Source organism: Channa argus, chromosome 10, assembly GCF_033026475.1.
Source record: "Channa argus isolate prfri chromosome 10, Channa argus male v1.0, whole genome shotgun sequence".
In the NCBI taxonomy this organism is placed as follows: domain Eukaryota; kingdom Metazoa; phylum Chordata; class Actinopteri; order Anabantiformes; family Channidae; genus Channa; species Channa argus.
The window spans coordinates 879,074-887,996 of record NC_090206.1 but is presented as its reverse complement, the minus strand read 5'-3'; the positions used below and the strand labels follow the sequence as shown (position 1 = coordinate 887,996).

General features: G+C 38.2%; 1 non-coding gene across 1 annotated transcript; it reads right to left on the bottom strand.

The window, feature by feature from the left end:
* Positions 1–4,844: 4,844 nt before the first annotated feature.
* On the bottom strand, positions 4,845–4,972 carry LOC137134675 (U6atac minor spliceosomal RNA). The gene has a single exon (XR_010915463.1). It is a non-coding gene; the product is annotated as a U6atac minor spliceosomal RNA (small nuclear RNA).
* Between the last annotated feature and the right edge of the window lie 3,951 nt (positions 4,973–8,923).

Sequence of the window (8,923 nt, the reverse complement as noted above, 5' to 3'; positions counted from 1 at the left end):
GACCCTGGTTCTGCTGGATGTTTCTTTCATTAAAGGGACTTTTTGCTGTTCATTGGGTTCTTCTTTATATTTCTGGAAGGTCTTCACCTTAATATGCAAAGTACCTTGAGAGGATTTTTGTTGTGAACTGGCACTATAGAAACGAATAGAAATGAATGGAGAATTCAGCGTGATGTAAAATTACCAGGTGCATTCTGGTGCTCTGACTGCATCTGTAATATTTGATTCATGCAGTTTTTATAATAAAAAGTTGTCCTTCTTGGAGCCATAACTCAGTTTTACGAGAACACACACACTGCCTAAAGACATCATTATCTCTGATGACCACTAAATAAATCTTATAAATCTCAGACAATCATCACTGGAGTAATATTTTGCTCTCCCACAGTCATTTTCTGAGCATCTTAAAAAGTCTTCACCCTAAATTGATCTCTGACTTCAAGAGGAACATACATTACATATTAGAGTTTGTGGGATGTAGTTTATCCATCTAAATGTGGTCTATTTTTTAAAGAGAATTAAACAAATGTCGTTAAGCAGGTCCTCTCGCGGGACCCCATAGATTCTCCGTTGATTACAACTATTCTTAATATTTAGCAACATCTAATTAACACTGGCTGCTAGAACCAAAGTATGAACTTTAGCTTTTAACTCATCCACCTCATTACATGTCACTGAAAGGGACAAGCAATGAGTAAGTGGAAATCAATGAGTCCAACTGATCAGTCCAGTTGTAGGCATAGACAAAACACACACACACACACACACACACACACACACACACACACACACAGTGTTCTGAGAACAGCCCAAGGATGTTTGTTGGTACTGTGGCCTACTTGGTTAAAGTGCTTGTGTGCTAAACTTTAAATATCAACTGCCTTTAGTGAAGTGAATTTAAATATAGTGATGTTCAGTCTTTTCTCTGCATACAAAATAAATGTGTGTCTTTACACACATTGAGGATGACACAATCTTAAGCCCCGATATACTGTACAGTGTTTGCACTTGGGGACAGCATGGTGTGCTGTCATAAGGTCCAGTCTGTCAGGTTTAAGTCGACAGAAAAGTCACTGTGGTTTAACTGGATAAAGGACCTGTCTATAGCAATGTGATACAAAGTTTTGTCCTAGACTATTTTGCTTGCCTTATATTTTAGTTGTAGGGAAGTTCCTGGGGCATTTGCCAGCATTTGCAGTAAATACAAATGGCAAACTTCAGGTGTGCTGTTATGTTTTTTTTGTTTTTTTCGAGAAACGGTGGGTTTCTCTGTCATGTCCTGCCATGGACACCATGCAGATTAGGTGTTTTATGTATGGGTGACTGATGAACAGAGATGATAACTAGATTCAATGAATCATTTAAGGCTTTAGCTGTAACATGACATGAACATGAACCCTGGTGCAATTTGTTGTTTGGTGATTGTAAACTTATCTGGACTGTAAAATTGTAAAATTGTACTTATTCGTTTAGTCAATATTTTCTTACTTTTTTATCTGTATTGATCTTTTTAGATTTACTTTTTTGTTTTACACAAATTCTCGCTGCCCATTTTGCTAACTTTTGCTGCTGCTGTAACATGGACATTTTTCCCACTGTGGGAAAAATAAAGGTTTATCGTACCTTATGTTATCTTATCTTACTCTAGGGTTCTTTTTTACCTAACTGTGCATTCTGCATTGTGCCTCTGGAGTGATGTTGGCTGGGCCCCCAATTCGATACAGAGTAGCCACAGAAAATTGACTCCATTTGTAGACAATATGTCGAACTGCGGCATAATAAATATCTAAGGTTTTTAAAATTTCTCTGTAACCCTTTCTAGCTACATTCAAATCAACAACCCCTTGATCATATGTCCTGTAAGATCTTTTTTTTTTGCAAGACAAAAACACTGTATTAGGGTTATAAGTTATAAGTCTGGAGTTCTAAACCACATCTCCATTGACTGGACTTAAGATTTGCTAACAGGTTAACAGGTTTGACATCAGAAACCTACAGTGTCATGATCTTGGGCCTGGACTTTTTTGCTTTTGTTATGTGATCTCTCCACAAACCTATTTCTTAGCCAATTTCATACATGCTTGTTTTCTGCCAGCTCCCTCTCTCTCTCTGATTCTCACATCCCCTCTTTCTTTTCCTCTGTCTTTTCTCTCACTCTGTTTCTCCAGCTCTTCTTTCTTTTTCCCAGCTTTTGTTTTGTATTTTGCATGTTTTTGTGTGTTTAATAGGTGTATTTATAAAGATATGAAAGATTATGACTGCTTGTGTTTTATCATTTTTGGAAATGTATTGAGATTTGTGACTTTGATGAAGCTCAGAACACACTTAATGACTAATTTATGCAGAAACTGCAAACAGTACTTTTTCTTGCCATAGTATAGGCACCAAGACTATACACATCATGGCAGATTTAATTATTTCATGCTGAATGAAGACAAACACCCAGTCTTATTAAATTTGTGACAGTATAACCCATATGTTGTCTAAAACTACAGCTAAAAGACAGGATTCCAAACAGTATCTTAAAAAGTGAACTAATGACAGTATATTGAGTGGTATAGACTAATGTAACAGCCATTCTTAAGCCTGTGCTGTATGTTCAAATTGATTCTAAAAAAGATTATCTACAAATCATTTATTGGGCTGGTTATGTTTCTGATGTACTTTCTCTGTGTGAACCTTCTAAAACATTTGTTGTACGTCTTATGCTACAGGTTTGCTAGGTCTAAAAAAAAAAATAGGGAAGCTGCATCTTATCTTCGTTTTTTTTACAATCTCACCAAGGATCTCATCCCTAAACACCATTAGACATTCAGAGTCATTGGGATTTTTCTTTTGGGAAAAATGTATGTGTTCAAAATCTATTAAAATGTAATCATGTTCCCAGTGGGGCTAAACCTGGCAGCATGAATAAAACTGTTTCCTGGATCAGTATTTGTAAAAGCTGTTTTCAGGGTCCTCTGTCTTGGGAAGTTTCAACAGTGGACAAAAATATAATGAGAGCTTTTTTTTTTATTTCACTGCCTAGTCATAAAATTAATTGAACTAATATTGTGATATTATGTGACATCTCTCAACAAAGAAAGAAAAGTTCAGAATTTTATTACTACACAAACAAGAACTACTATCTTTTCATATGGCTCCTTAATGCTACATCTGATGGGGATAGAACAGGTTTGTGGCATGACCATGGGGGTTTCAGGGGTTTCAGGGGTTTCAGGGCCTGTGACTACTTATACTATAAAAAAACAGCAACAAAATACTTTACAAAGAAAAAATAAAAACAGACACATCCTCCAAACATCATTACAAAGAAGGCAATAAATCAACTCTAAATTACATTATCTTTATATTTACATTTACATAATGTCCCAGCTTCTCTAAGTACAGGGTTGTAAAAAATTGAAAACACCTACACACTCAACATATTATTATTATTTTATTTGATTTTTTTAAATCAAATGGTTGTAAATTGTTTAAAAAACACAAAAAGTGAACAAAAAGTAATTCTGAACATGTTTAAGCATAGAATAACAGTCAAATCAAATTTGTAAAAAAAAAAAAAAACTGCCCTTTGCAACAATAAGTGCACGACAAGTCTGTGGCAGTCAACTGATCTCTTTGTACAGATTTTCAGGTGTTTTCCCTTCCTAGAACTTCTGCAAAACCTCCCAAAATTCTGCTGTGCTGGTTGGAGTGCAGTGTTCCAAACTCTTTGCCCTAGCTTCTCCTACACCAGTTTGATGGGGTTCAGATCTGGTGATTGAGCTGGCCAAGCCATCACAGAGAGTATTCCATCAACTACTTTCTTACACAACCTAGAAGAATGCTTCGGGTCACTGACGTGGTGAAAAGTGAAGTTAACCTCAATCAGTCATTATCCAGAGGGAATGACAGGGCTCTTCAGTATGGAGTGGTATCCATGCTGTTTGATTGAGGATGCCTTGCATATGATGCAGATCACCTAGACATTGCCCAAGCATCCATACATCATTGCATTTTCACATATGTGCTTCACTGATGGTGTTAGGCAGACATTTATCATCTTTTCATAAGCTCTGCTTCAGCAATAGTCATAAGTATGTAAGCAATTCTTCTTCAGCAGATGTGCACTTGTTGCAATGTCTTTGGAGACTACACATTTTTGAAGAAAATGCTTTAATTTGCTTTAATAACCTTCCTGTCTGAAGACAAGCATCGACTGACAAGTTCTTATGGAAAGTTGTTTTTGTTTTGCGATTAGCCCCTTTTTGTTGAACGTTACACTGAAAATGACAGGTGGAGGAAGATGAAGAAAGGGCTAAGTATACACTCAACTTGGTTCATGTCCAGCAAACCAATAATCTAAGATGTTAGGGCCTAGTAGAGCATACATGATCAAGTTAGGAGCATCGGCACTTGAAATTCTAAAACAAATGAGAATGCCATGGATATGTCAGGCTGTTATTGCTGATGCAATTAAAGTTTATAGTGCAGATTTGATTTGACCATTACTCTGTGCTCAAATATGCTTAAAAATTAAGCGTTAATTTGTTGTGTTTCCTTTTATAACAATTTGATTTGAATAAAATCAAGAAAAGATATTAAAAATACATAAAAGTACACACATTTTTCTATTGTTTGCCAGTGTATTTTGCCGTATGATGCCCTAACATGCAGACTTTGATTTAAGCGTGTCCAATGAGTTTTGTCACTTTTGTTTCTACTGGCTCTCAACACACACAACTTAATTAAAACAAGGAAGATTCAACTTGATGCACACAAGTTTTAGCAAATCTGATCACTACAACACATGGCAATTATGTATAAGCCAGCAGGTATGAAGGACACATTTAGGTGACTTAATAAAAAGATGGTTAGAAATGCAAGGAAGTAGGTGGCAATTCCATAACTGTATGAGACTTCCAGGCAAGAGAGGCCAATTCCATCCTTTTTAAGGCAAGTGCTGGCTTTCTCATCTTTTATACAACACAAAGAAGTTATGGTCAAAACTATTACCAATTGTTATAAATTTTAGTGGGAATTGTGCTGGGAAAAATTGCTTCTTTGGTGACTTAGAATACTTCATGGGTAATAAAATAATAATGTGGAAGGAACTGAGTTTTTTATGCATATTACACTGTGCAGCACATCTTTATTTTCACAAACATATCTTTACTTGTGTGACCTCAGACTTAGAATTAAAAGCTCCTCTAACAAGCAGGAGTTAATCCCATCTAAAGCCTTCAGTCTAGTGATGCCCCTGGACACAACAGGCACATTTTTATAATTGGTAGTCCTTGATTAATGCATGACTAGACTCTGCCTCAAGAGGAGCTCTGTTGATCTATAAAAACTGAAAATGTTCTTCCAGCCACATGGATCCCACTATCACAGAGGCTCACAGAGTGAATTGGAGAGGATTGCTGGTTAAATATGTGTCACTGCAGCATGTTGCAGTGTGGAGTCAGTGATGCAGTTCTGAGTGGCAGTAGCTGTACAGAAATATAAGGATTTAAAGCAGGATGTACAAAAAGCAAAAACTGACCAAAGTGCTTAACAATTTAAAATGTAAAGTCAATATATATATATATATATATATATATATATAGTAATAAAGGATAAAAAGAATACAAATACAATAAAATAGTACAGTCACCTACTCATGCTGGGTCAAAACCCAGGGAGAAAAAGTGAGTTTCCAGCTTTGATTTAAAAATAGACAGTGAGGAGGCCTGTCTAACTTGCAAAGGCAGTGCATTCCACAAGTTGGTGCCTGCAACAGCAAATGGTCTGTCTCTCCTGAGCTTCCGCTGTGTCCTCGGCACGTCCAGGAGCAGCTGGTCAGCAGACCTGAGCGACCTGGAGGGGGATTGCACATATAGCAACTCAGAGAGGTAGGGGCAGAGCAAGACCAGTTAAGGACTTAAAAACAAATAAAAGAATTTTAAAATGAACTCTAAGATGGAGAAGGCAGCCAGTGCTAAAACCGGGGTGATGTGCTCTCTCTTCCATGTTCCAGTTAACAAACATGCAGCTGCATATTGTACCAGCTGAAGATTGGACAGGGACAAGTGAGAGACACCAAAATACAGAGAATTACAGTAATCTGTAAGTTGTGACAAAAGCATGGATCAATGTCTCAAAGTGCTTTTTTGACAATTAGGTTCAACAGTAGGTTTACACCTATTTGAGGGGGAGCAGATAGAGGGAAAAAAGCAGAGGCCCAAGAATTGAGCCCTGCGAAACCCCATATAAGAGAGGAACAGAAGAGGACTGGACATTATCCCATTTATTAACAGTGGCTACTTCCCCCCCTCGACCTGACGTGAGCTGGGAGTTAAAATCCCTCGGTAAAAGTTCGGAACCAGCTCTGGTTCCACGTCTCCATCATACCATAAAAACATCAAACTTTGTGAGATGAAGAAATCCTTAAGGATAAAACTTTTGTTCCCTAGAGACCTATCTTTTACCAGGCTGAACCTGACAGGAGCTGGTGGCACCAGAGTGCTGATGGTCTTGGGGGCCCGACAAAGAGGCCGCAGGTTCTCCAGATTTACCCCGCAGTGCCTGGGGCAAGGAGAACAGGGACAGCGGACGGCTGGAACAGGTCCTCCGGGCCAACGACAGGTACCAGCCAGGCATTGACAGGCTTTAATGAGCGCCAGGAGGGGAAAAGGCGATGAACCACTCCAAACTCATCAAACGAGTCCACTGGAAAGCGCGCCACTCATGTCCTCGGCTTCACCAGCCTGGCGCTGCATCAACCCCGGTGACAGTGGCGTTTGTGCTGTGGAGATTTTGACCATCATGCTCAAACTCAGCAAAATTTCTCAGCAAGAATCTGAGCTCCAGGGGCGTTTTCCAATCATACACCAGTAAAGCTATTTGGATGAGAGTTGTCAAAAGCATAAACACAAGGAAATTATCCGAGACAGACAGCAAGCCGTATGCACTGGAGCCATCTTGGAATCTTTTTCCAAGATTATTATATAGACACAAGATACATTTACACATGTATATACAAACAATTTACTTAAGTAAATTAGAAATATTCCATTACAAGTAAATGTCCTGCATTAAATATGTTACTTTAGTAAATGCATAGATATTAGCTCAAGAAATACTTGAAGCACCAAAAGTAAAAGTACTCTTGCTACTCCTACATGTGGGTCACTGCACCATTGAATTAATGGCTATGATATTATTGGATTATTTATATGTACAAATTGTGAAGTATGAAGTAGTCTAAAATGGAACGTCTGGGTAGAGTAGATATAACAACAGATTGTACTTAAGTTTAGTAAATGAACTTACTTTTCACCACTGATGATAATAAGGACTAGAAGTCTATGTTTTTTGTGTAAAAATGTAAGAGTCAGTCTAACCTCTTCACACTCTTGTTGTTCAGCAACTACATTGCTTCCATAGTTTGTCAATGGCAGTTTGTGCAAATTGCCTACACATTTTAATGCAGCTGCACGAGACCATCAAACATTTAGAAAACAAACTAAGCAAAAATAATGATCTCTCATCTTGGAGTTTTCCACTGTTGCCACTACCCATGCGAATCATCTCGCAGCTCTAAATACCTCAAGCTACATGGACCAAACATTCTCTATCCACCCAACTGTTTCTTCAGTGACCTAGGACCTTGATGTCACATTGCCATGGGCTGGATCTATAACCTCCGCTGAAGACACAGTGCCACCACCACCACTACCACCATCACCGTGCATCCAGAGAGGAATCCACATGCGGCTCCTCTAGTCTCCATCATTTGAGAGGTCAGGAAATGATTACTGTTACCTACTGAAATGTAGCTGAACCTACAAGCTATGATATCACATCCAGACCTTTCAAATGTGTGTCAGTGCCTTTATCAATACCGTGGATCTTTTCAGCTTTTACAATCGTTCTTTCTTTCATTTATCAGTGCACTGGATGATAGAAAAGAAAGACTATGCCAGCCAATCACAGTGTTGGATCATTTCAGATAATATCATACTACTACTATTATCATTAGAGAACATTTTTATTAGTGTACAGAGAAAGTGGAACTGTAGTACTAGCACTGAGCGGGTGTCTCTGTGTGTCCGTGAGTGTGGGTCCTGACGGATGGATGGATGGATGGCGAGGTGACAGTGAACAGATGGAGGCTTTGATGGATTGCAGCAACATTAAATGTGAAAGAGGAGCAGGGCCCTTGGTCAGAATGCAGGAGACGCAGCAGCCAAGCACGCCTTGTCATTCTCGCATTTCAGCTCTGCTGCCTTATTGGCATGACTGTTTATTAGAGGCGCTGCATAAAAGCAGGGCACTGAATGTCAACTGTCAAAACAACAAGTTCGTACATTCACACCACCTCCCTCTGTCCATGACTCTTGTCTCTGTCTTATTCACTTTCTGTCTCATTTTGACACGTCACTTTAATTTCATGATAGAACTCCTGATTAAATGTTCCAAATTACTCTTTTGTATTTTACCAAATTTTTGTAAATGTATGTTTGTTGCATCATAGTAAACAGAACAATGTATTTTATAAGTCCTTCAGCTAAACAACACAATTGGTTGTCGCCTTAGTATCATAAACAATCAACTTTAGTTCTAACAACAATAACAACAACAACAACAACATGGTGTAACTGAGCATCTGTGGTGAAATGAAAAAGGAAAGTAGTATCTGCATGTTCAATCCTTTGAGTAATGTTATTATTGTATACTAAAACAAAAACAGAAATGAAATGATTCCATCAGCTGAAACAAAATAATTTACCACAAGAAAGTGTAAAACTAAAGGTTTAGTTGGATCAAATAGTCTGATTCTGATCATACAACTTCAGGTGTCTGTGGAGTAGAAATCTGAGGGAAACGCCCATCAAATCCTACTGTTCAAAAGGAAAACACACTGGAAAAAGCGAAAGACCATCAAGGGAAACCTCAC